Genomic DNA, 24,665 nt, shown 5'->3' with positions numbered 1-24,665 from the left:
TAGTATACTGAGATCAGTATAATCTCATTAGAAAAATTAATGGAAAAAATTTCTCAATTTACATAGCAATGAAAACTATAAAACTATAAAATATCCAGGAATAAACATCAGATTATTGAAGGTCATGGTACATCTGAATAAATAGAGATATTTATCTTATTTTTGAATGAGAGTGCTTAATATTATAAAGGTATATATTCCCCCCAAATTAATCTACAAATTCAATGTCCAACAACATTTTTATGGAACTTGCCAAGTTGATTATAAAATTTATATGGAAGAATAGATGCTTGAGAAGAGCCAAGACAATGTAGAAAAAACCGAGAGATTCCCTTGCCTTACTAAACATCAAGACGCATTCTAAAATTGTGTTAATTAAAATAGAATGATATTGGTGCTAAAGTTTAACTCGAACAATGGAATAAGAGTCCAGAAACGGGTTCCTGTATATATGAATATTAGTTTGTGAGAAAATTGGCATTTTTATATTAGTGGGGGGAAAGACCAAATTATTTGATAAATTACGTGAAAAAATTAGATACTATATGGATTAAATAAAATTATATTTTTAACACTACACTATTCACCAGAGTAAATTCCAGATGGATTAAAGAGCTAAATGTTAAACAAAAATAAAACCTAGAAATGTAGTGAAAGACAAAATGGTACATGATCTACAAAGGGAAATACAATTTTGTACAGATAAAATTAAAGCCTTCTAACTGTTATAGGGTACCATACACAAATGAAAAGAGTACATGCTGCTGGGAAATAGTCACAACATTTGTAATAGACAAAGGATTAGTATCCAAAGTAAATGTAAAAATTTACAAATTGATGCGGAAAAGACCACTAAATCAAAAGGAAAACAATAAAAAATACAAATAGGCAATTCACAGAGGAAAAGGAGAGTAAATAAACAAGTCACTCAGTTTTGCTAGCAGTGAGGGACATCCAAAACAGTACACAACGAGGTGTCACTTTTCACTCATCAAGTTGGAAAAAAATGATAGTATCAACTGTGGGGATGGTATGAAGAAGCAAGTACACTCATACTTTGCTTGGGTATGAAGTGGTCCAGATACTTTGAAGGGAAATTTGGCAGTATCTGTTGAAACTAAAATGCATAAACCACACGCTCAAGAAAAAACAGGAGAAATTCACAAAAATGGGCAGGGAATGGTGTTAAAGATGTTCTTTTCGTATTGTCGATGGTGAAAAGCTGGAAACAATCAAAATATACATTTGATAGAAGAGTTAAACTATGGTAAATTACACCATACAGCAGTTTGTAGCGTAATATGTATTGTAGGATGTGAAACCCTCCATCTCTCTTGTTAAAAGAAAATAATGCTGTGTATTCTTCTCTGATGTGCATGGAGGTGAACTGCCAGATAGCAGGACGTTGATTCACGTTCTGGCTAATTCTGAAGCTGGACTCTGGGTTCAAATCCCTATTCTGCCAACTGGGTGTCCTTGGGCAGGTTTCTCGGAGCCCGGGGCACCCCGCCCCGCTCTGCCTCAGCCTCAGCCTCAGCTGCTGCTTTAGTAAAATGGTAAAGTGGAGATAGCGGTTGTACCGACTTTGCAGGATGTTGGGAAGATTAGACAAATTAACACACGTGGAGCATTTACAGCTCTGCCTGGCATGTGGTAAGTGCTCTTAAGTGTTAGTTATTTTTGTTATGGAAAAAACTCTGGGTTTCCGCACATCAATTTGAGAGCAGCAGTTACTTCTGAAGTGAGGACGCAGCGGGAGGTTGAAGGAGACGTGAGCAAGGAGAATTTTTGCTTTGTCTGGGTTCTTTGATTTCTACAGTAAGGATGTGTTCTAATATTTCTTGTGGAACTAAAATTGATAAAATTTAGTGAAAAATCAGTGAGGAAAGTCGAAATGGTGTTGGGACAACCATTTAATCATTTGGAACAAATAAAGATTGAGCCTTAGCATAAAGCTATATGGTCCCAGATGTAGCGAAGATTCAACTGCAAAAAAAGGAACCACAAAAGAATAGGGACAAAGGTAAAAGTTGACACAATAGTGAGGACAGCCTTAATGCGACATCAAGGGCAGAAAACACAGGGGAAACCCTGATGCATCAGATGGCATAAATTATAAATTGTTTTGCAAATAACATCACAAATGAAATTAAAGGGTCAATAAGTTGTGAAAATTATTTAAAATATACATACCAAATGAATAATGTCATTCTTTAATAATAGCTTTTACTGATTAATAAGAAATAGAAAAATAACCAAAGAGAATAGACAGGCAATGGCTAAAGTTAAAAATATAAATGGGCAATAAATCCAAGCAAAAACTGCTTAGCCTTGGTAGTAATCAAAGATACGCAGATCTGAAGAGTCTTTAATTACTGATTGGCATACATTTAGAAAAAATATTACCTGCACCAAAGGAAGTTCGATGAAGATGGTTTTACTTCATATAAATTCATATCTATTTTGTGCAGGACAGTTTTGCAATACGTATTAAATGTCTTAAGAATGAGTGTATTCTTTGACTCAGTGATCATTTGCTAGAGATTAGTCAGATGGAATACTCATGGGTAAGAACACAGTTGCGTGTGTTAATAATGTTCATTGCGGCGTTATTTAAATTATCAAAAAATGGAAAACTGCTTAAATATCCAATGACAAATCATGGTGCATACAAAGTATGGAATATTATTCAGCCATTAAAAAGAAGGTAATTGAGGACTGTTTGCTGGTATGGGAATACGTTATGCGTGTGTGCAATAAATATAACTTCAAGTTGTAAAAAAACAAGATACCTCTCTGTGTGTAATAAATAGAAAGCTAGTCCTCTGTCTGTATCTTTCTCTCTTTGTATCTCTCTATATCCATATATATGAGTAAATAAAACTAGATAGAAATGCACTATAGTGTTAAAATATATTATCTCTGGTGATGACATTTATCATTCTCTCTGTGCTTATGTTTACTTACCTTACTTAAATATCACACCAATACATGAATATATTCTTGTAAAAATGAACACGCTGCAGATGAAGCCAGAGCCCCCAGACCACCCCTCGCTCCTCTGCTCTGCCCCCAGGGGGACTCATGGTTTTCAGTGTGGTCTGTGTCCTTCCAGAACTTGTCCTACACATTTACATAGATATTTTCCCCCAATAGTTTGACAGTTAAAACATCTTTTTAAAATGTGTTTGTATTTACTGTGGAAATATTAATTATGTTTTCTTTTGACGTCTAGAATTACCTGAGACCTTCTTCTTACTCTTCACTTCCCTGTTCCTCCCCCCACTGTCCCCTGCGACTTCCAGGATTGTTACCAGTTGAGGCTTTATTCTCAGTCTTGTTTAATTTTCTCTCAGTCAGCTATCTACATTCAACCGTCAATTTTACTGATTTCTTTGGGCACTACTGTTGTTCCCAATAGTCGTGGATTCTGATTTTCTTTCTTTGCTGCGGTACACCTCCTGTAATTCTTCCAGAAGGAATTGTGGGTGGCAAACTTTGAGTCCTTGAATGACTTCAACAGTTTTTATTTTGCCCCAATGCTTGGCTGGTATTTTGGCTGGATATAGAAATGTACATTAAGTATAATTTTCCTCTCAGAAACTGGATCATACTGCTCTTCAGTCTTCTGAGTTGCTGAAAAGAAGTCTGGTGCCAGTGTGAGCCTTGTTCTTTTGCAGGCAACATTTGTTTCTCCTGGAAGTCTTTAAGGTTCTGTCTTTTACTTGGTCTTGGAATTTCACAGATGCAATTTTAATTACAATTTTTTCCTTTTATTTTGCTTACTGTCTATGGACTCTTTCAATCCAAAGACTTGATCTTTTCTTCAGGTCTTGGAAATTTTTGTGTATTATTTCTCTGATTTTTTTTCTTCCGTTCAATTCTCTTTGCTTCCTCTCTGGAATGAAATAGATTTTATGCTTCTGGGTCTGCCTTCCACGTTACCTCCTTCCTTCTTTTCTTCCCTCCCCCGTCACGTCCTTCCTTCCTTCCTTGCCGTCATTGTGTCCTGTGTTTTATGCCTGGGGAATCAGCGTTCCAGTGCATTAATTTGCTCTTCTCGAGTGTGTCTATTCTCTATTTAATCTATTGTTGAATTTTTTCTCTTAAATTTGAAGTCTTATTTTTTGTTGCAAGATCTCAAATTGACTGTTTGAAATAGCCAATTTCATAGGTACTGTGAAGATATTATTGTATTTTGTTATTTCTTCATTTAAAGTTGACCTTTTCTTGCTCTGTTGACTCAGTTTACCCTCATTATTTTTCTATTTATTGAATTTGGTGCCCCTCGTTGACTGGGATAGATTTCCTCAAATGTTTGGCTCTTTTTGGCAGCCTCTTCATCTTCGTCATTAGGATCCTCAGTTAATTTTTTCATACTTTTTAGATGTACAGTTCAATGAATTTTTATAAATGTGAACACCACCACAATGAATACGCACATTATTTCTATTACCCCAAAACTTCCCTCGTGCTCCTTTGCAGTCATCCTGCTCCCCCAAACCTGGCAACCACTGATTTATTCTCTGTCCCTATAGTTTTGCCTTTCCAGAGTGTTGTATAAACGGAATCATACAATATGTATCCTTTTGAGTCTGGCTTCATTCACTTAGCATAATGCTCTGGAGTTCTCGTGTGTTCTCGTGTGTGTCAACAGTTTCTTCCTTTGTATTGCTAAGTAGAATTCCATTGCGTGGATGTGCCACAATTTGTTGATCTATTCATCAGTTGATGGAAACTTGGACTGTTTTACATTTTGGTCATTCTAAATAATTGTATACAGATTTTTATGTGGACATATGTCTTCATTTCTCTTGGGTAAATACCTAGGAGTAGAATTGCTAGGTCAGATGGTAAGTATATGTGTAACTCTATAAGAAACTGTCAAAATATTTTCCAAGTGGCTATGAATTTTAAAAAACTGTCTATTTTGAGAAAATTTTAGACTCACATGCAGTTGTAAGAAATAACAGAGAGAGACCACATGTATCCTTTACCCAGTTTTTCCAATAATAACATCTTGTAAAACTATAGTGTAATATAACAACAAAGACAATGCCATTGAACAGATCAGGACATACGCAACAGTTCCACACTGCGAGGATCCCTCGTGCTCTCTTCCCCGTTCCAGCAGCCTTAGCCCCAGCAATCACTGAGCTATTCTCCATTTCTGTAATTTTGCTCTTTAAAGAATGTTATATAAATAGAACCATGTAGTATGTAACCTTTTGTGATTGACGCTTTTTTCACTCAGCACAATTCCCCAGAGATTTATCAAAGTTGCTGCGTGTAATCACTAGTTCATCCCTTTTACTGCTGAGTGGTAGTCTATGGTACAGACATGCCACAGTTTGCTTAACCTTTCATTTGTTGAAGGGTATCTGGGCAGTGTCCAGCTTTGACTATCACTAATAAAGCTGCTATAAACATTTGCATCCAGGTTTTTATATAAGCATAAATTTTCTTTCTCTGGGATAAATACCTAAGAGTGTAATTGTTGGGTTGTGTGGTAGTTGCAGATTTAGGGGTTTCTATTTTGTTTTGGTGAGGAAGGTTGTCCCTGAGCTAATATCTGTGTCAATCTTCCACCACTTTGTAGATGGGACACTGCCACAACATGGCTTGATGAGTGGTGTGTAAGTCCGCACCTGGGATTCGAACCTACCAATCCCGGGCCACCGAAGTGGAGCACTCGAACTTAACCACTATGCCACCAGGCTGGCCCTGCATATTTAGTTTTTTAAGAAACTGACAAACTGTTTCCAAGAGTGGCTTACCATTTTATATTCCCACCAGCAATGTATGAGTGATCCAGTTTTTCCACATCCTCACCAGCATTTGATATTATCACTGTTTTTCACTTTGGCCCTTCTGATAGGTGTGCCGTGGTATCTCACTGTGGTTTTAATTTACATTTCCCTAATGGCTAATGATGTTGACTGTATTTTCGTGTGCTTATTTGACATCTGCATATCCTCTCTAGTGAAATATCTCTGTATTTATGCCCATTTTATAATTCACTTATTTGTCTTTTAACTGTTAAGTTTTGAGAGTACTTTCTATATACTAGATACTAGTACTTTGTTGGATATGTGGTTTGAAAATATTTTCTCCCAGTCTGTAGCTTATCATTTCATCCTCTTCATGTGGGCTTTTGCAGAGCAGAAGTTTTAAATTTTTATGGAATGTAATATATCAAGTTTTCCTTTTAGGATTGTGTTTTTGGTGCCAAGTCTAAGAATGTTTGCCTAGCCCTTGACCTGCCCAATTTTCTCCTATTTTTTTCTAAAAGTTTTATAGTGTTACCTTTAACACCTAAGTCTGCGATCTACTTGAGTTATTACTATTTTTTGTGTGAGGCTTAGATCACAGCTCAGTTTTTTGCCTGTGGATATCTACTTATTCCAGCACCACCGAACTGTGGTCTCAAAAATCAGGTGCATATATTTGTGTGGTCTGTTTTTGGGTTTTCTATTATGTTCTGATCTATGTGCCTGGCTCTCCACCAGTATCACACTGTCTTGATTGCTGTAAGCTTTGCTATCAGTCACAGCAATTCCTTATTTGTTCTTTTATATTTAGTTTTTCTTTATTCTTCTTTTCAAGATTAGTACAATAGAATTGTACAATATTTGTGCCTTTCTGTATAAATTTTAGAATATGCTTGTCTATGTTTACAAAATTCCTTACTGATAGCTTGGTAAAAATTCTATTAAACCCGTAAATCCATTTGGAGACAATTGACAACTTTACTATCTTGACTCTTACAATCCATGAACATGGTATGTCTCCCCATTTATTTAGGTATTCTTTGATTTTGTTCGTTAGCATTATGTAATTTTCAGCATATGGATCATGGACTTGTTTTGTCAAGCTTATACCTAAATGTATCATTTTCCTTGGAGTGACTGCACATGGCATTGTGTTTTTAATTTTGGTTTCTACATGTTCATTGTTGATATACAGAATGAATTGATTTTTGGGTTGCTTTTTTATCCTAGGACCTTGCTAAACTCACTTATTTCTTCTAGGAATGTTTTTGTAAAACTTTGGGATTTTCTATGTAGATAATCATATAATTTTCCAATAGGGATAATTTTATTTATTCCTTTCCAATCTATGTGTATTTTGTTTCTTTTCTTTTCCGTTTTGAAGTGGCTAGAACTCCTAGTACTACGTTGAATGCAAGTGGTGAGAGGGACCTCTTTGCCTTGCTCCTGATCTTAGAGAGAAAGCATTCAGTCTTTTGTACGTTAGCTGTCATGTTTTCTTAGATGCTCTTTATTGAGTTGAGATAGTTCCATTATATTCTAACTTGCTGAGGTTTTTTATCCTAGATTGGTATTATATTTTGTCAAATGTTTTTCTTTGTCAGTTGATGTGATCATATGATTTTTCTTCTTTAGCTTGTTGATATGGTGGATGACATTGACTGATTTTTGAATGGTGAGCCAGCTTTGCATATCTGGAACAAATCTCATTTTGCCATGGTATATAACTATTTTAATACATTGTTAGGTTCCATTTGCTAATATTTTGTTGAGTGTTTTTGTGTCTAAGTTCACGAGAGATATTAGTCTATAGTTTTCTTTTTCTTCTCTCTCTCTCTCTTTTTTAAACTATCTTTGTCTGGTTTTGGTGTCAGGTTAATACTAACCTCATAAATGAGTTTGGAAGTGTTCCCTCTTCTTTTTTCTGGGGTAGATTGTGTAAAATTCATGTTATTGATTTTAATTTCTCTTTAGATGTTTGGTAGAATTCTCCAGTGAAGCTATTTGGTCCTAGAGATGTCTTTCTTTCTTTTTTTTGAGGGGGTAAGATTTTAAAGTATAAATTAAATTTCTGTAATGGTTATAGATCTATTGTCTATTTGCGTTACTTATTTGATTTAACTGAGTTTTGTTAGTTTGTGGTTTTCAAGGAATTGGTCCATTTTTTTCTCAGTTGTCAAATTTATGAGGGAAAATTTGTTCAAAGTAGTCTTATTTTACCCTTTAATTGGCTCCAGGATCTGTAGGGATATTCTTTCTTTCATCCCTGATACTGGTGATTTGTATCTTCTCTCTTTTTATTTCTGTCACTTTTACTAGAGGTGTACTAATTTTATTAATTTTTTTCAAAGAACCGACTTTTTCCTTCATTGATTTTCTCTGCTGTTTTCCTGTTTTTGTTTTCATCGATTTCTGCTTTCATATTTATTATTTCCTTTCTCAGCTTACTTTGAGTTTATTTTGCTCCGCTTTTTCTAATTTTTTTCAATTATTTTATTGAAATGATAAAGGTTTATAGCATTGTGTAATTTCAGGTGTACATTATTATCAGTTTCTCTGTAGACTGCGTTGTGCTCACCACCAGTAGTCTAAATTTTAACTGTCACCATACATATGTGCCCCTTTACCCTTTTCAATCACCCCCAGCCCCTTCCCCTCTGGTAACCACTAATCTGTTTTCTTTATCCATGTGTTTGTTTACCTTCCACATATGAGTGAAATCATGCAGTATTTGCCTTTGTCTGGCTTATTTTGCTTAACATCATACCCTCAAGTTGCATCCTTGTTATTGCAACTTGGATGGAATGACTTTGCCTTTTTTATGGCTGAGTAGAATTCCAGTGTGTGTGTGGTGTGTGTGTGTGTGTGTATCATATCTCCTTTATCATTCATCCATAACGGGGCACTTGGATTGCTTCCATATCTTGGCTATTGTGAATAATGCTGTGATGAACATGGGGATGCATAGATCTCTTTGGATTTTTGATTTCCAATTCTTTGGATAAATACCCAGTAGTGGGATAGCTGGATCATATGGTAGTTCTATTTTTAATTTTTTGAGAAATCGTCATACTGTTTTCCATAGTGGCTGCACCAGTTTGCATTCCCACCAGCAGTGTATGAGGGTTCTCTTTTCTCCACATCCTCTCTAACATCTGCTATTTTTTGTCTTGGTAATTATAGCCATTCTGACAGGTGTAAGGTGATATCTCATTGTGGTTTTGAGTTGCATTTCCCTAATAATTGGTGATGTTGAACATCTTTTCATGTGTCTGTTGGCCATCTGTATATCTTCTTTGGAGAAATACCTGTTTGTATCCTTTGCCCATTTTTTGATCAGGTTGTTTGTTTTTTTGTTGTTCAGTTGTATGAGTTCTTTATATATTTTGGAAATTAACCTCTTATTGGATATATGATTTGAAAATATTTTCTCGCAGTTGGCGTGTTGTCTTTTCATTTTGTTCATGGTTTCCTTTGCCTTGCAGAAGATTTTTAGTCTGATTTAGTCCCATTTGTTAATTTTTTCTTTTGTTTCCCTTGTTTGAGTAGACATGGTATTTGAAAAGATGCTGCTAAGACTGATGTCAAAGAGTGTAATGCTTATATTTTCTTCTAGGAGTTTTACAGTTTCAGGTCTTACACTGAAGCCTTTAATACATTTTGAGTTAATTTTTGTGTATGGTGAAAGATAATGGTCTACTTTCATTCTCTTGCATATGGCCGTCCAGTTTTCCCAATACCATTTATTGAAGAGAATTTCCTGTCTCCATTGTATGTTCTTTGCTCCTTTGTTGAAGATTAACTGACCATAGATCTGCGGCTTTATTTCTGGGCATTCAATTCTGTTCCATGGATCTGTGTGTCTGTCTTTGTGCCAGTACCATGCTGTTTTGATTACTATAGCTTTGTAGGATATTTTGAAGTCAGGGATTGTGATGCCTCCAGCTTTGTTCTTTTTCTCAGGATTGCTTTGGCTATTCGAGTTCTTTTGTTGTTCCATATAAGTTTTAGGATTCTTTGTTCTATTTCTGTGAAGAATGTCATTGGGATTCTGATTGGGATTGCCTTGAATCTGTAGATTGCTTTAGGGAATATGGACATTTTAACTCTGTTTATTCTTCCAACCCATGAGCATAGAGTATTTTTCCATTTCTTTATATCTTCTTTGATTTCTTTCAATAATGTCTTGTAGTTTTCAGTGTATAGGTCTTTCACCTCATTTTATTCTTTTTGTTGCAATTGTAAATGGGATTGTATTCTTTTTTTAAAAATTTTTCTCCCCAAAGCCCCAATACATAGTTGTAACTCCTAGTTGTAGGACTTCTATGTGGGACGCTGCCTCAGCATGACTTGACGAGTGGTGCTAGGTCTGCGCCCAGGATCCAAACCGACACATCCAGGCCGCCGAAGCAGAGCACTCAAACTTAGCTATGGTACTGGTCTGACCACAAAGGATTGTATTCTTGATTTCTCCTTCTGCTAGTTTATTAGTGTATAGAAATGCAACTGATTTTTGTAAGTTGATTTTGTACCCTGCAACTTTGCTGTAGTTCTTGTTTATTTCTAACAGTTTTCCAATAGTTTCTCTAGGGTTTTCTATATATAGAATCATGTCATCTGCCAATAGTGAGAGTTTCACTTCTTCATTGCAGTTTGGATTCCTTTTATTTCTTTTTCTTGTCTAATTGCTCTAGCCAAAACCTTCAGTTCTATGTTGAATACTAATGGTGAGAGTGGGCACCCTTGTCTTGTTCCTGGTCTCAGAGGGATGGCTTTCAGATTTCACTGTTAAGTATGATGTTGACTGTGGGTTTGCCATATATGGCCTTTATTATTTGAGGTACTTTCCTTCTATACCCATTTATTCAGAGATTTTATCATAAATGGATGTTGGATCTTGTCAAATGCTTTCTCTGGATCTGTTGAGATGATCATGTGATTTTTATTCTTCATTTTGTTAATGTGGTGTGTCACATTGATTGATTGGTGGATGTTGAATCATTCCTGTGTCCCTGATATAAATCCCACTCGATCATGATGCATGATCTTTTTAATATATCACTATATTCAGCTTGCCAATTTGTTGAGGATTTTTGCATCTATGTTCATCAGTGATATTAGTCTATAATTTTCCTTCTTTGTGCTGTCCTTGCCTGGTTTTGGTATCAGAGTAATCTTGGTCTCATAAAATGAGTTAGGAAATGTTCTGTCTTCTTCAATCTTTTGGAATAGTTTGAGAAGGATAGATATTAAATCTTCTTTGAGTGTTTGGTAGAATTCTCCAGAGAAGCCATCTGGTCCTGGACTTTTGTTTCCTGGGAAGGTTTTGATTACTGTTTTGATCTCTTAACTTGTGATTGGTCTCTTCAGATTCTGTATTTCTTCTCCATTTGGTTTTGGGAGGTTGTATGAATCTAAGAATTTATCTGTTTCTTTTAGGTTATACAATATGTGGGCATATAGTTTTTCATAGTATTCTCTTATAATCCTTTGTGTTTCTATGATATCCATTGTAATTTCTCCTCTTTCATTTCAAATTTTATTTATTTGAGACTTCTCTCTGTTTTTCTTAGTGAGTCTGGCTGAGGGTTTGTCAGTTTTATCTTCTCAAAGAATCAGCTCTTAGTTTCACTGATACTTTCTACTATTTTTTTAGTCTTTATTTCATTTATTTCTACTCTAATTTTTATTATTTTCCTCCTTTTGCTCACTTTGGGCTTTGTTTGTTCTTCTTTTTCTAGTTCTGTTAGGTATAGTTTAAGATTACTTATTTGATATTTTTCTTGTTTGTTGAGGCAGGCCTGTATTGCTATGAATTTCCCTCTTATAACTGCTTTTGCTGCATCCCACAAGAGTTGGTATGTTGTATTTTCACTTGTCTCCAGGTATTTTTAAATTTCTCCTTTGATTTCTTCATTGATCTAATGGTTTTTTGGTAGCATGTTGTTTAGTCTCCACATATTTGCGACTTTCCTAGCTTTTTTCTTGTAGTTGATTTCTACTTTCATAGCACTTTGGTTGGAAAAGACGCTTAATATGATTTCAATCTTCTTAAATTTATTGAGGCTTCCCTTGTTTCCCAACCTATGATCTATCTTTGAGAACGTTCCATGTGTACTTGAGAAGAATGTGTGTTCTGCTGTTTTTGGATGGAATGCTCTCTATACCTCTCTTAAGTCCATCTGATCAATTGTTTCATTTAAACCCACTATTACCTTGTTGATTTCCTGTCTGGATGATCTATCCATTGATGTAAATGGGGTGTTGGGGTCCCCTACCATTATTTTGTTGCTGTTAATTTCTCCCTTTAGGTCTGTCAATAGTTGCTTTATATACTTTGGTGCTTCTGTGTTAGGTGCATATATATTTATAAGCATTATGTCCTCTTGGTGGAAAGTCCCTTTTATCATTGTACACTGCCCCTCTTTGTCTCTCATTGTCTTTTTAATCCTGAAGTCTGTGTTGTCTGATATAATAATGGCAACAGCTGCTTTCTTTTGAAAATGATAGTCCATTTTCTGATAGCCTCTTATCTCCATTAGCCTAAGCATGTTCCATACCTTTCCTCTTCCCCTTCTGAGTTATTGTTGTCACAAGTTATTCTGTTACTGTGTTGTGAGTTTGTGACTAATTTGAAGTGTTTATAGTTACTTTTGATGCTTTCCTTCCCTTTATCTTTTAAGTTATAATTAAGTATTTACTACTGTGTTCTGAAAGAGAGCTTCAGTTTTCTGCTTTTGTCTATTATCTCCTTGTTCAAAGCTTTTTAGACCTTTGCCTTTTTGTTTCAGGTATGAGGGCATCCTTAATCATTTCTTTTAGGGGAGGTCTAGTGGTGATGAACTCTCTCAGCTTTTGTTTATCTGGGAAAGCTTTTATTTCTCCATCATATCTGAAGGATAGTTTTGCTGGATAGAGTATTCTTGGCTGAAAGTTTTTGTCTTTCATTATTTTGAATGTATCATTCCATTCTCTCCTAAGGTTTCTCCCAAGAAGTCTGCTGAAAGCCTGATAGGGGTTCCTTTGCAGGTTATTTTCTTCTGCCTTGCTGCCCTTAATATTTTTTCTTTGTTGTTGACTTTTGCCAGTTTTACTATTATATGCCTTTGAGAAAGTCTTTTAGCATTGATGTAATTTGGAGTTCTGTTGTCTTCTGGTTCTGGAGTTCTGTTTGTAATTCTGGTTCCTTTTGCAGGTTTGGGAAGTTCTCAGATATTGTTTCTTTCAACAAGCTCTCTGCTCCTTTCTTCCTCACTTCTCCATCTTGAATACCTATAATCCTTATGTTCCTTTTCCTAATTGAGTTGGATATTTTTGAAGAATTCCTTCACTTAAAAAAGATCTTAATTCTCTCTTCTCCACTTAAAGTATTTCTATCCTCTAAATCACTAATTTTTTTCCTCCATAATGTCAGCTCTATATTTTAAGGATTCCAGATTATTTTTTATGTCATTAATTATGTTCTTCATATCCAGAATTTCTGCTTGTTTTTTTTTTTCTAGTTTCAATCTCTTTGGTGAAGTATTCCTTCTTCTCATTAATTTTATTGCTGAGCTCATTGAACTGTGTTTCTGAGTTTTCTTGTAACTTTTTGAGTTTCTTTATGACAGCTATTTTGAATTCTCTGTCATTCAAATGGTAAATTTCTGTGACTTCAGGGTTGGTTTCTGGAGATTTGTCATTCTTCTTCTGCTCTGAATTGTTGCTGTAGTTTCTCATGGTGTTTGATGGACTAATATTTTCCCAGTACATTTGTGGTAGTATCAGATTGCAGATTCCACCTGCTACCACTGGGGGCAAGCAGGAGCTGTGTTTCTGATCCCACTCTATCTGCTGGAAGTTTTGTGGGCATGGTGGATGATCCCACTGGCTGGGAAATCATTTGCACATGGGCTCAGGGCTGCTGCTGTGCTAAGGTGCATTCCCACTTGTGTGGCTTCAGCAGTACTATGAGCCCTCATGCAGCCCAGAAAAGTGTTCATGTGTGTGTATATCTGCTGCTGCCTCTTCTTACAGTTGCGCCAGCCACTGTGCTTGGTGGGCAGGACTTCTTTGTGGGGTCCAAGCCTGGGCCTCTCATTGGGACCACAGTGGCAGGGTTGGCTATCCCATCACCTGGGAAAGTGTTTGCACATGGGCTCAGGGCTGCTGACATGCTGAGGCACGTTCTCACTTCTGGGGCTGCAGTGGTACTATGGGTGCCCATGCCAGCCAGGTAAACACTTGAGTGGGCACACAGGGCTGCCAGGGAAGGATAGGGGAATGCTCACCTATCTCCACCACTTCCTGGGGAGCCAGTCCATCCACCTTCAGATGTGTAGCTGTATGGGTCTCTCAGGCATCCTGTTGTGCTGTGTGGATATTCTCCATTGGTCGATGATCTCCATTTAGTTGTACTTCAAAGGGAGAGGGAGAGGGAAAAAGGGAACAGCTCACTCTGCCATGTTGCTTATGTCACTCTGCCTCTTCTTTTTCTAATTTCTTGAGGCAGAAATTTAGACTGTTGACTTGAGATTGTTCCTCTGTTCTAATGTATGCATTTTGTGCTATAAAATTTCTTCCCAGCACTGCTTTGACTGTATCTCATATATTTTGATATGTTGTATTTTTATTTTTATTCAGTTCTATGTTTTTTTTTTTAAATCTAGTTTCCTTTAAAGCTTCATCATTGACCTATGGATTACCTAGAAGTATGTTATTTAATTTCCAAATGTTTAGTGATTTTTCCATTATCTTTCTCTTTTCTTTTCTTTTCTTCCCTCCTCCCTCCCTTCTTTCTTTTCCACTTTTTGACCTCTAGTTTGATCCTGTTATGATCATAAAACATACTATGTATAATTTAAATTTCTTTATATTTGTTGAGGTTTGTTTTATGGCTCCATGACGTCCTTTATCTTGGTGAATTACTATGGGCCCTTGAAAAACATGTACGTTCTGCTGTGGTCGTGTGGAGTATTATATGTGTGTCAATAAGATTGTGATGGCTGATTATGCTGTTCAGTCTTTTCTATCTTTGCGAATTTTCTATCCGGTAGTTCTGTTAGTTGCTGAGGGCATGTTGAAGTCCTCAGTTATAATTGTGGATTCATCTTTTTCTTTTCTGTCTATCAATTTTTGTTTCATGTATTTGAAACTTTGTTGTTTGGTGTGTACACATTTGGGATTATTAGTCTTCCTAGTACATTGATTCTTTTATCATTGTGTAATGTTCCTCTTTGTCTCTAGTAATTTTCTTTGCTTTGAAGTCTACTTTATTGGATATTAATATAGTCACTTGTTTTTGAGAAATTAATGTTTTCATGGCATATAATTTTATATCATTTTATTTTCAATCTACTTATGTCATTAAATTTGAAATGAGTTACTTGTTAATTAGTTGGGCCATGATTTTTTTAATCCCCTTTTCCCCTCTCTGACTTTTATTTGGTATATTTAAGCCATTTATGTTTAAAGTAACTAATGATATGTTAGGACTTATGTCTGCCATTTTTTTTTTTGTTTTATTTTCTATTTGTTTCCTCTTTTTCTCCATTCTTGCCTCTCTAAGGGTCACTTGAACATTTTTAAAGATTTCATGTTGATTTATTTATAGTGTTTTTAGTATATAACTTTGTATATACTCATTTTGTATCGTTTTCTTAGTTGTTACTGTGGATATCACAATACCAGCGTGTGACTTATCATGATCTACCAATATCAACATTTTACCACTTTAAGTAAAGTCTGGAAAATTTACTTAAATTTATGTCTTCTCTTAAAGTAATTCCCACTTTAAAATATTGTCTTGGATAGCAGAAGATGTTACAACATTTCTTTCAATCATTACATGTGATTTAGAAAAATCATGAGGAGGAGGAGAGTCTATTGCATTTATCCACATTTCTGCCTTTTCTGTTGATTTTTATTGCTTCTCAGTATTTTGGGATTTCTTTTTTTATTGTTTCCTTTCTATTTGGAGAACTTCATTTAGTTATTCTTTATGGGTAGGTCTGATAATGATAAGTTCTTTGAGTTTTTCTTTGAGAATGTCTTTATTTCCCCTTCATTCTCCAAGGATAGTTTTGCCAAGTATGGAATTCTCAGTTGACAGTTCTTTTCTTTCAGCCCTTGTAAAATGTTGTGTCACTTCCATCTGGCCCACATGGTTTTATTTTATTTTATTTTATTTTTTGCTGAGGAAGAGTCACCCTGAGCTAACATCTGTCGTCAATCTTCCTCTATCTTATATGTGACCCACTGCAACAGCATGGCCACTGACAAGTGGTGCAGGTCCACACTCAGGAGCTGAATCTGGGCTGCCAAAGCAGAACATGCCGAACTTGACCACCAGGCCACTGGGGCTGGCCCTGGCCTCCATGGTTTTAGATGAGAAATCCGATGGCATTTGACTTGGTGTTCTCCTTTGGTGACGGGTTGTTTTTCTCTTCCTGCTTTTAAGATTTTCCTTTGTCTTTAGACTTCAGAAATTTAATTATATTGTGTCTTTGCATGAATTTTTTTGGAGAGAAGTTTATCCTGTTTGAGATTTGCTTACTTTTTTGAATCTGTGAGTTTATATTTTTAACCAAATATGGGAAGTTTCCAGCCATATTTTTTTGAATACTCTTTCAGCGTCACTCTCTGTCTCCTCTTCTGGGACTCCAATGATATAAATGTTGCATTTTTTGTTGTTGTCCACAGGTTCTTGAGTCTGTTCATTTTTCAATGTACTTTCTGCCTATTGTTCAGACTGAGCAAATTCTCTTGGTCTGTCCTCATGCTCACTAATTTTATTCTCTGTCAACTCCCTTCCATATTGAGCATATTCAGCAAGTTTCTTATTTCTGATATTGACTTTTTCAGTTCTATAATTTCCACTTAGTTCTTCTTAATAAATTGTATTTCCTCATTGAGCTAACTCTGGTGGTCTAGTGGTTAGGATCTGGTGCTCTCACCACCATGGCCCAGGTTCATTTCTCAGTCAGGGAACCACTCATCTGTCTGTTGATTGTCCTACGTGGCGGCTGCGTGTTGCTGTGATGCTGAAAGCTATGCCGTCTGTATTTCAAATACCAGCAGGGTCACCCATGGTGGACAGGTTTCAGGAGAGCTGCAAGACTAAGACAGACTAGGAAGAAGGATCTGGCCACTCACTTCCCAAAAAATTGGCCATGAAAACTCTACAAATAGCAGCAGAGCATGTTTGATATGGTGACGGAAGAGGAGAGGACGGTGCAAAAAGACTGGGCAGGGCTCCTCTCTGCTGTCCACAGGGTCACTAGGAGCTGGAACTGACTCAACAGCACTAACAACAGTTTCTCTACTGGGACTTTTCTAATTTCTCATTTGTTTCAAGAGAATGTATAATTGCTGATTGAACCACTTTTATGGTGCTTGCTTTAAAATCTCTGTCAGTTAATTCCAACATCTGACTCATTTTGTGTTGGTATCTGTGGATTGTCTTTTTTCATTCAAGTTCTAATTTTCCTGGTTCTTGGTATGATGGGTGACTTTTGATTATACCCCAAACATTTTGGCCATTATATAATGGGGCTCTGGGTCCCTTTTAAAATTTTCACTTTAGCAAGTAGTCATCTTATTTAGGTTGGCGTGTAGGCACTGTCCTACTTTTCTGGGCTATGGTTCCAATGACATCTAATTTTTAGAGCCTATGTGGTGTTATTTTGGTCTGCTTGTTTTATCTCCCCCAACAGCGGCTCCCACTGGTCCTTGCTGATGCCATTTGAATGGGAAGCTTTCCCGGGCTGGGCCATCTGGTGACTCCTGCTGGAAAGCATCTTCCCCAAGGGCAAAGAGCATCTCCCAGGATGGCGGCTTGTGTGGCAGGCTCCCCCTGCCTGTGGGAGATGGAGAGCGCTTCCTGGGTCCTATGGTTGTTGTGGCGGGGTCCCCTTTGCCAGTGGCCCTCCAGCTTCGTGGTATCTCTGAGTGAGGGAGAAGAGTCTCAGGTTCACAGAGAAGGGGATCCCTTGTTCATCTGGGGCTGCATGTTATGGGGCAACGCCTATTGCCAGTGCCCCAGTTGTATGTGTCTCTGGGTGGGGGACAAAATCTCAGGCCTGGTGCCTCAGTTAATTTTTAATCTTTTCCTGCTGCCTGCCCCCATGTATTGTGTGTGTGGCCAGGGCTGGCCCATGCTGCTGAGGGAGGGCTCAGGTCACCGGGGCACCGTCTGGCCTCTCTGCAGCAGATCCTCGTGAACATTGCCTTTCCTGCAGGCCAATGCTTGTCTACAGTGTTTCTTGGCACATTGCACATGGCCAGGAAATGGTTAGGAGTGGCTCACTTGGCTTCTCCTAATGCGGTTCTCAGCAATGCTCTGAGGTGCTCCAGGGAAGCCCTGCCTCCCACCGGAGCCCAGCTCGGCACATCCTGGTGCCCCTGCATCATTTGCTGTGGCTCTTCTCTAAGTACGTGTTTTTCTCTATTGGATCCCATCTTCCTCTATATTTCAGGAAATTCTCATGCCTTCTCATCTACCAAGAATATCCCTTCTTGTATCCAGTGCAGTTTATCTATATGTATATACGTATCTGTCTATATGTATATATATGATTTCTAAGGATTTTGAGAGAAGTTTAGCTTCTTATCTTCATTGAATCTCTTTTTGTGATCTCCTGGGTATTCTCTAATTTTCCAAAATAAATGTGCTTTACTATTTTTTTGTGTGTGAGGAAGATTGGCCTGAGCTAACATCTGTGCCCATCTTCCACTATTTTATGTGGGATGCCACCACGGCATGGCTCAATAAGCGGTGTGTAGGTTTGCAGCCAGGATCCAAACCCTGGGCCGCCGAAGCAGAGCGTGTGAGCTCAACCACTGTGCCAGCGGGTCGGTCCCAAAATGTGCTTTGCTTTCATCCTCAGTAAAACCATTAATATGATTAAAACTTTTCTTTTCATGACTGTGTGTTGAGCACTGGGCTGGGGGTAAGTGCTCAGAGGCCTCGTCTTGGGGAGATGACTGGGGAGTGGAAACGTGTCCTCCTTGGAGAAGGTCTTCTGGGCTGGGAAGGCATGTCCGTCCTTCCTGGGTGCGAAGCCGGGCCCTCCGGCTGCAATGCTGGGTTTAGCTGCCACAAGGGCACATTCAAAAGTGGAAGGTTGCTCCAAGTTCTCAGAGGAGGGGCGAATGTTTCCCCTTCCTCAAATTGCCAGCGTGTGCAAAATGCTAACACCACACATTTAAGTGACGTATAGATCAGAACAGAATCATAGCTTGATGACATAAATTAAAGTAATTATATTCATTAGCATGATAAAAAATATGCAAACAAATGTTTATTAAATGCAACCATATATCAACTCCAAAGGCTTTGGCGTTGTTTATGTCTTTGTTGCTCCAGCATTTCGTCAAAGGTGGCCTGTCAGGCTGAACTTAATTGACACTAACAGCAGTGGAGGGAGGAGGAGTCAGCCCAAAACATCCCTGGGCTCTGTGAGCACCAGAGGTTGGGGATTTGCTGCCAGGCCTCACTGAGCCTCCCAAGGCTGGCCCCAGGAAAGGTCCTAGGAAAGGAGCATTTAATGGAGGGAGGGCCGCCCCCCTCATCAGGATATTTGTCACCAGGTGGGCATGGGGATGCTCCCAGAAGGGCCTAGAGGCACTTTCTCTTATTAGCACCTAAGTCAATACCTGCCACTCAAAGGGAACCCTTTTCTGCAAGGTTGGCTGTGTCTTGCCAGCTGGTGGTGACTCTCTGGCAAGTGACAGCGCATGCCCATTCTGGAGCCCTGGAGACGGGAACTGGGCTCCTGATGGGGGGTGGCAGTTGTATGTTTGTCTTGGATTCTTGCTGGGGAGCCTGGCGGGCTGCTCTGACGAGGCAGCTCATTTTTGCCAGAAAGCACGTGAATCGTGCCCACAAGCACAGTCACAGGAAGAGCCCAGTCCCTTAGCTGTGGCACGCAGGCACATTAGCCTCTTGTTTTGGCCTTGAAAGCTCATGTATCACAGGTGTGCTGATGTGTGAGGCCCCTGCCTGTCATGTATCCAGCCAGCAGTTATTGTCATTGTTTACTATACCTGGAGTGGTTGTTTAGAAGAGCTGGGCTGGTGCAGCTGGCTTGTCTGTTAGTCTGTCCATCCAACCAACACATGTTGAGTGTAACCCAGCAGACAGAGAGAAACGTCAGGAGTGCTGGAGAAGGGGACATGGAGGCGGAGGGTGGAGAGACAGCCCGGGTTCTAGACTGGAGCTGGCGGTTACTCTCTCTGACGCTGTGTTTACACCTCAGCCTCACACTTCGAGTTCTGGGAAAACCCCGGCCCCGGGCAGGCGGATCTGGCGTGGCCCTGGCCCCTGGCAGGGTGGGCTGTCGTTCTGTCTCACCTGTTCTCTGTGATCCCAGTTCATCTCGTGGACAAAAGTGAGCTCTTCTTGTCCCTGAGTGCCAGCCGGCTTCGGAGACGGGCTTTGTAGCAACACTGATTTCACAGGTGTCACTTATGCTTGTCCATCTGCCTTTTAAAGGAAACAAGATGCTACAGAGAGCGAGGCTTCTTCTTCCGCGATCCACGCCGTTGCCTCCCTCTCCTGAAGGAAGAAGAAGTTGGAGACGCTGGAGTGTTCACGGTCAGGGCCAGTGCGGAGCGAGGGGAAGGGGTCTGCAGGCTGCGGGGCCGCCGTGCAGGGAGCAGGGGCGCCGGGGGCTGGCCACTGCCCACCCGCCCCTCTCCTCCCCTAAAGAGGGAGCCTGTGTAATTTATTTCCGTGGGGTGGTTTATGCTGGGAGGGAGAGAACAGATGTTAAGAAAACAAAGGGAGGCACATCACTTTTGTTTCTGAGCCAATGGTGATCAATTCTCTATACTTTACCGCCTCGGCCATGTTTGGGGGATGGATATTTCAAGCCATTTCAATCAAAAGTGGTGCCACTCTAGGCTCTAAACAAAGGCCTAGATTTATTTTTTTTCTGGCAGCACAATCCTCAAAGATTACACTTGCTGCAACATTTTTAGCCACGTCAACATTCCTTAGGAAATACAAATATGGGCATTATTTCATGGAGATGGCACCGGGTAATATAATAAAATGGATTTATTTCATCTTAATTTATTTAAAATGTGCATAGACAGAACTGGGATAAAATCCACGAGATGAAATATCTCGTTTGCATGAATATATTGAAAAATTTAGCCACCTTCTAAGCCAAAAAAAGAGGCAACTTTTTTTCATCCTCAGAATAATAGGAAGAATAGGTGCTCTTTTTAAAAGAAGGAAATATAACCTTGACAGAGAGAAGTGATTCACGTCGCACAGGCCGGTGAAGGTGTGAGGGGCGAGCGCGATGGCGGCGGGAGCTCTGGGCTGGGGCAGCCAGAGAGAGCCGAGATGGTGGTTTTGCATGAGGGGGCTGCACTGGGCTGTGAGGGGGAAGGCAGAGTGGGTGGCCTGGACTCCCTGCTGGGATGGGCACCAGGGTGCAGCTTCCGCCCCAGCCTCGCCCCCCTCTGGACTCTGAGTCTCTGAAGTGCCTGACGGTGGAGAACGTCGCAGGGCCCGAGACGGCGGGGCAGACATCCTGCCTTTGGGGCTGCGGCATAGCATGCTCCTCACCATGGGCTCCCATGTGCTCATCCATGGGGCTCGGTCTGGGTCCCTGGGTAGCAGCTACATGACCCAGAAACCATTTACACTCTCTGACCTTCGCCTGAGGCAGCAGAAGGTAAAGCCTGAGTCAGACAGCTTGGGGTCAAATCTGGGCTCTACCACCTATGAGCTGTGTGATCTTGAGCAAATTTCTTAACCTTTCTGGGCTCCGGTCTCCTCATTTGAAAAGTGAACTCGATAGAGGAACCTACCACAAACGATGCTATGAAGTTTACATGAGATGATCAGACAAGCCCTTAGAACATGGCTGACTTATACTTCGCATCCAATGACTTATAAAGTTTTCTTATCAACAGAATGCAGATAATCTCTTAATCTCACAGGGCAGATCAGTAGCTACCATTATTATTTGATATTGGTAGCACTATTGTTAGATGTTAATAACTGCTTTCAGTTTATTTCTTCTGTGTCTCTAAACTTCTTGAGGGAAGAAGTGACACGCACCTGTTGGCCGTGTTGGCTAACGCCCGTGGGGTGAGTGTTTTAGGGTTTCAGCGCCTGGGTGCCCTCCAGGGCAGGCGGAGTGTGCCCTGAGGACCGGGTCTTCCGTTGGCCGGGACTGGCCAGTGGCCGATGGCTGGTTGCTCCTGGAAACCCCAAACCTGGGTTTGCCCTTTGCCCTCCACCCCTGCGTATCTACTAGTCCTTGGACTGAACCGCTGAGGGGCGGGGACCTCTACCTCTGAGAAATCACGCCGTGAGTCTCAAGCCTCAAGTATTCTCTTTCCAGAACCTTGTCCATGCTTTCATTCTTCTTTCTCTTACTGTCCACTCTGGGCTGGGCGGGAATCCGGGAGCAACATCCTCCGCTTTTGAAAATTCAGTCGAGACCGCAGATATTGGGCCCCCTTTGGGCTCACATGTTACCCAAAGCGTTTGTGAAACAAAATTTAGTGAAGGAGATTCCCAGAGCTCAGTGTTGGGCTTGGGGGTGGCTGAGGGATGGCTGCAAGGAGGATTGATTCAGGCACTCAAGGAGTCCGTGGTCTGAGGGGTCAGGCTGTCTGCGCTCAGAGCTCTCCCTGATTCCAACCTCCTCCCTCTGCTTCTGGACAAAACCCACCGTGCCTGGGCGCTGCCCCCTTCCTGCCTCCTAGGATGGGTTCCACGTAGTGCCCAAGCCCTGCCCTCAGATGCCTGGGCTGGGCGTGAGCACTGCTGGCACAGGGTCCATCCACCGCCAGCCCCTCGTTCAGGGTCAAGGGCGAAGCCAGTGGGTTTCCTGGAGAGTGTGCTTTACCAGTCACCCGTTTCCTTTAACGCTGCTCGGTGGGATGCAGTGGCCAACACTGGAGACACTCACTGGTGAGCAGGAGGCCAGGACCGCAGATAAACTAGGCATCTGAGCCCGGTGCCACCCCCCCCGCCCCCAACGCCGCGAAGCCCAGTTCTTGACCCTCGAGTCCCAGGGTCTGCCCGGCACTGAGCTAGCTCTTTCTCCAAAGACCAAAGAGGAAAGGTTCACGAGCCTGGTCTGCGCCACTAAGGAGCTGCAGAGAAAGTTGTCACCATCCTCGCTCGTCCTGGGGAACTGAGGCAAATCCAAGTGGGATTCGACGGGCTGTCCCCGACGGGAGGCCGGGTCAGTCTCCGCTGGGCAGGCCCTATTAGGCTCACAGAGTCCTCCTGGCCGCATCCTGAGTGTACACAAGGGAAACCGAGGCCGATGGAGGGGGCGGCCTTGCCCTCAGCCTCAGAACCAGTTAGAGGCGGAGCCTTCCAGTCTCCTAGGGGTGGAAGCAGCAACACCAAGAACAAAGGCCAGCGTTGTTGTTTTTTAAATGATGCAAACGTCTCCTGCAGATTTAAGAATGATTGTGTCACAGAACGTTTGGACTTGGACGGCTCTGTTTCCCCCAGGTTGGGACTTGTGCTTTCAGGAGGGTGGTCAACCCTTGTAAGAGCCGAGTTGGGCCCTGTGGTGCCTTCCCCCACCAAAGTCACGCCCAGAAAGGGACAGGAATCCCCTTATTTGCCCAGCTCCTCCCCAGACTGCCTCTGTCTCCCCGCCTCAGGGGAGACCACAGCCAAGAGGCGGAGAAAATAGGAAACGCTTACATGTTGTCCTGGGCCCTTCTTGGGGCCAGGCACTTTGTGAAAGGCTGGGGGTTCTGACAGGGACTGATGCTCTGATTTGGCTGGGCGACCTCCAGCCTCCAGGCAGGTGTGCTGCTCTGTGGACCGTTGGGTCCCGGCTGGCCCACTTGGGTGGGATTCCAGACTGTTCTCCTTTCCTAGGAGGGCAAGGCTCCAACCTTCTTCCCAGGGGTGTCTCTTGAAGGCCGGGCTTTGTGGAAAAGGCATGGTGACGGGGAGGTGCAGACAGTGGGAATGAGGCTGGAGCGAAGAGCTGGCCTGCGGGGACCGTGTTGGCTGGGAAGGGACACTCAGAAGGACACCTGAGCTGCCTAACGATGCCAAGGCAGCTCCATATGCTTGGAGTTTCCATTGTGGGGGACCTGGAACCCCGCTGACCCATCACCCGCCTCTCCTTTTCTTTTCCCAGGTGTGGAATCAGCTGCCCGGTTCTGTCTGTCGAGTGAATCTGACTAACACAGCAAGGCCCTGATTGCCCGCATCGGTGCTCCCAGCAAACCTTCCGTTATGTCTCTGATGATGTTTTCCTGCAGAGGTGAGACCCGAGTGGGGCTGGAGGTCAGGCCCGGCCACCGACGTGGAGTGATTTATGGCAGAGAAGGTCCAGCCGGCCCAGAGTATCCAGGTCCAGACGTGAATTCCACACAGCGTGCCTCGGTAGCTCGGGGTGAGCTGCTGCTAACTGGAAGCCTGATGCTTCGCCCTCCGGGGGCAAGGAGTGAGGGGTGCTCCCCGGATAGGAGAAGTCACAGCAGCACAGTGCCAGTCAGAGCAGCTCTTGGGCTCCGTCCGGTGTGCACTGAACCGGGGTCTAGACTGGGTGACCATGTAATTTATCGTCTAAACCTGGGCACTTCCGAGAGAGAAAGCAGATGTGACAGAATTTTGAGAGGGGAAGGGGTGTGCTGATAAGTAAGCAGGGACTGTCCCCATCAAACGGGGACATAAGGTCGCCTCTGGAATAGATGATTTGGGAACAGCTCAACTGCTAATTTGATCACTTCTGCTGTCCGTGTCTCAGGATGTTTTGGCTTCTGGTGCTGCCAGCATGGGCGTGGAGGGCCTGTGCGAGCATTCCTAAGGCTGCAGGGTGTTTATCTGGCCTCCGACCGGACTGGCCCACAGCTTTTCTGGGCTGTGGAGCTGGGGATGCTGCACGTTGGCTGTGGCCCCGTGGTGGGTGG

The 24,665-nt window shown here is 41.3% G+C and overlaps 1 long non-coding RNA gene across 1 annotated transcript in view; it reads left to right on the top strand.

Annotated features, from left to right (window-relative positions):
- LOC139042170 (uncharacterized) overlaps window positions 1–24,362 on the top strand; it is a 29,779-nt gene extending 5,417 nt beyond the window's left edge. Inside the window, exons 3-4 of the long non-coding RNA XR_011498531.1 lie at window positions 20,245–20,346; window positions 23,891–24,362. This is a non-coding gene — a long non-coding RNA (uncharacterized lncRNA). The remainder of the gene's footprint in view (window positions 1–20,244; window positions 20,347–23,890) is intronic.
- Window positions 24,363–24,665: the final 303 nt, after the last annotated feature.

This window comes from Equus asinus, chromosome 26, assembly GCF_041296235.1.
Source record: "Equus asinus isolate D_3611 breed Donkey chromosome 26, EquAss-T2T_v2, whole genome shotgun sequence".
NCBI classification, from domain to species: Eukaryota; Metazoa; Chordata; class Mammalia; order Perissodactyla; family Equidae; genus Equus; species Equus asinus.
This window is presented reverse-complemented; position numbering and strand designations above follow the sequence as displayed.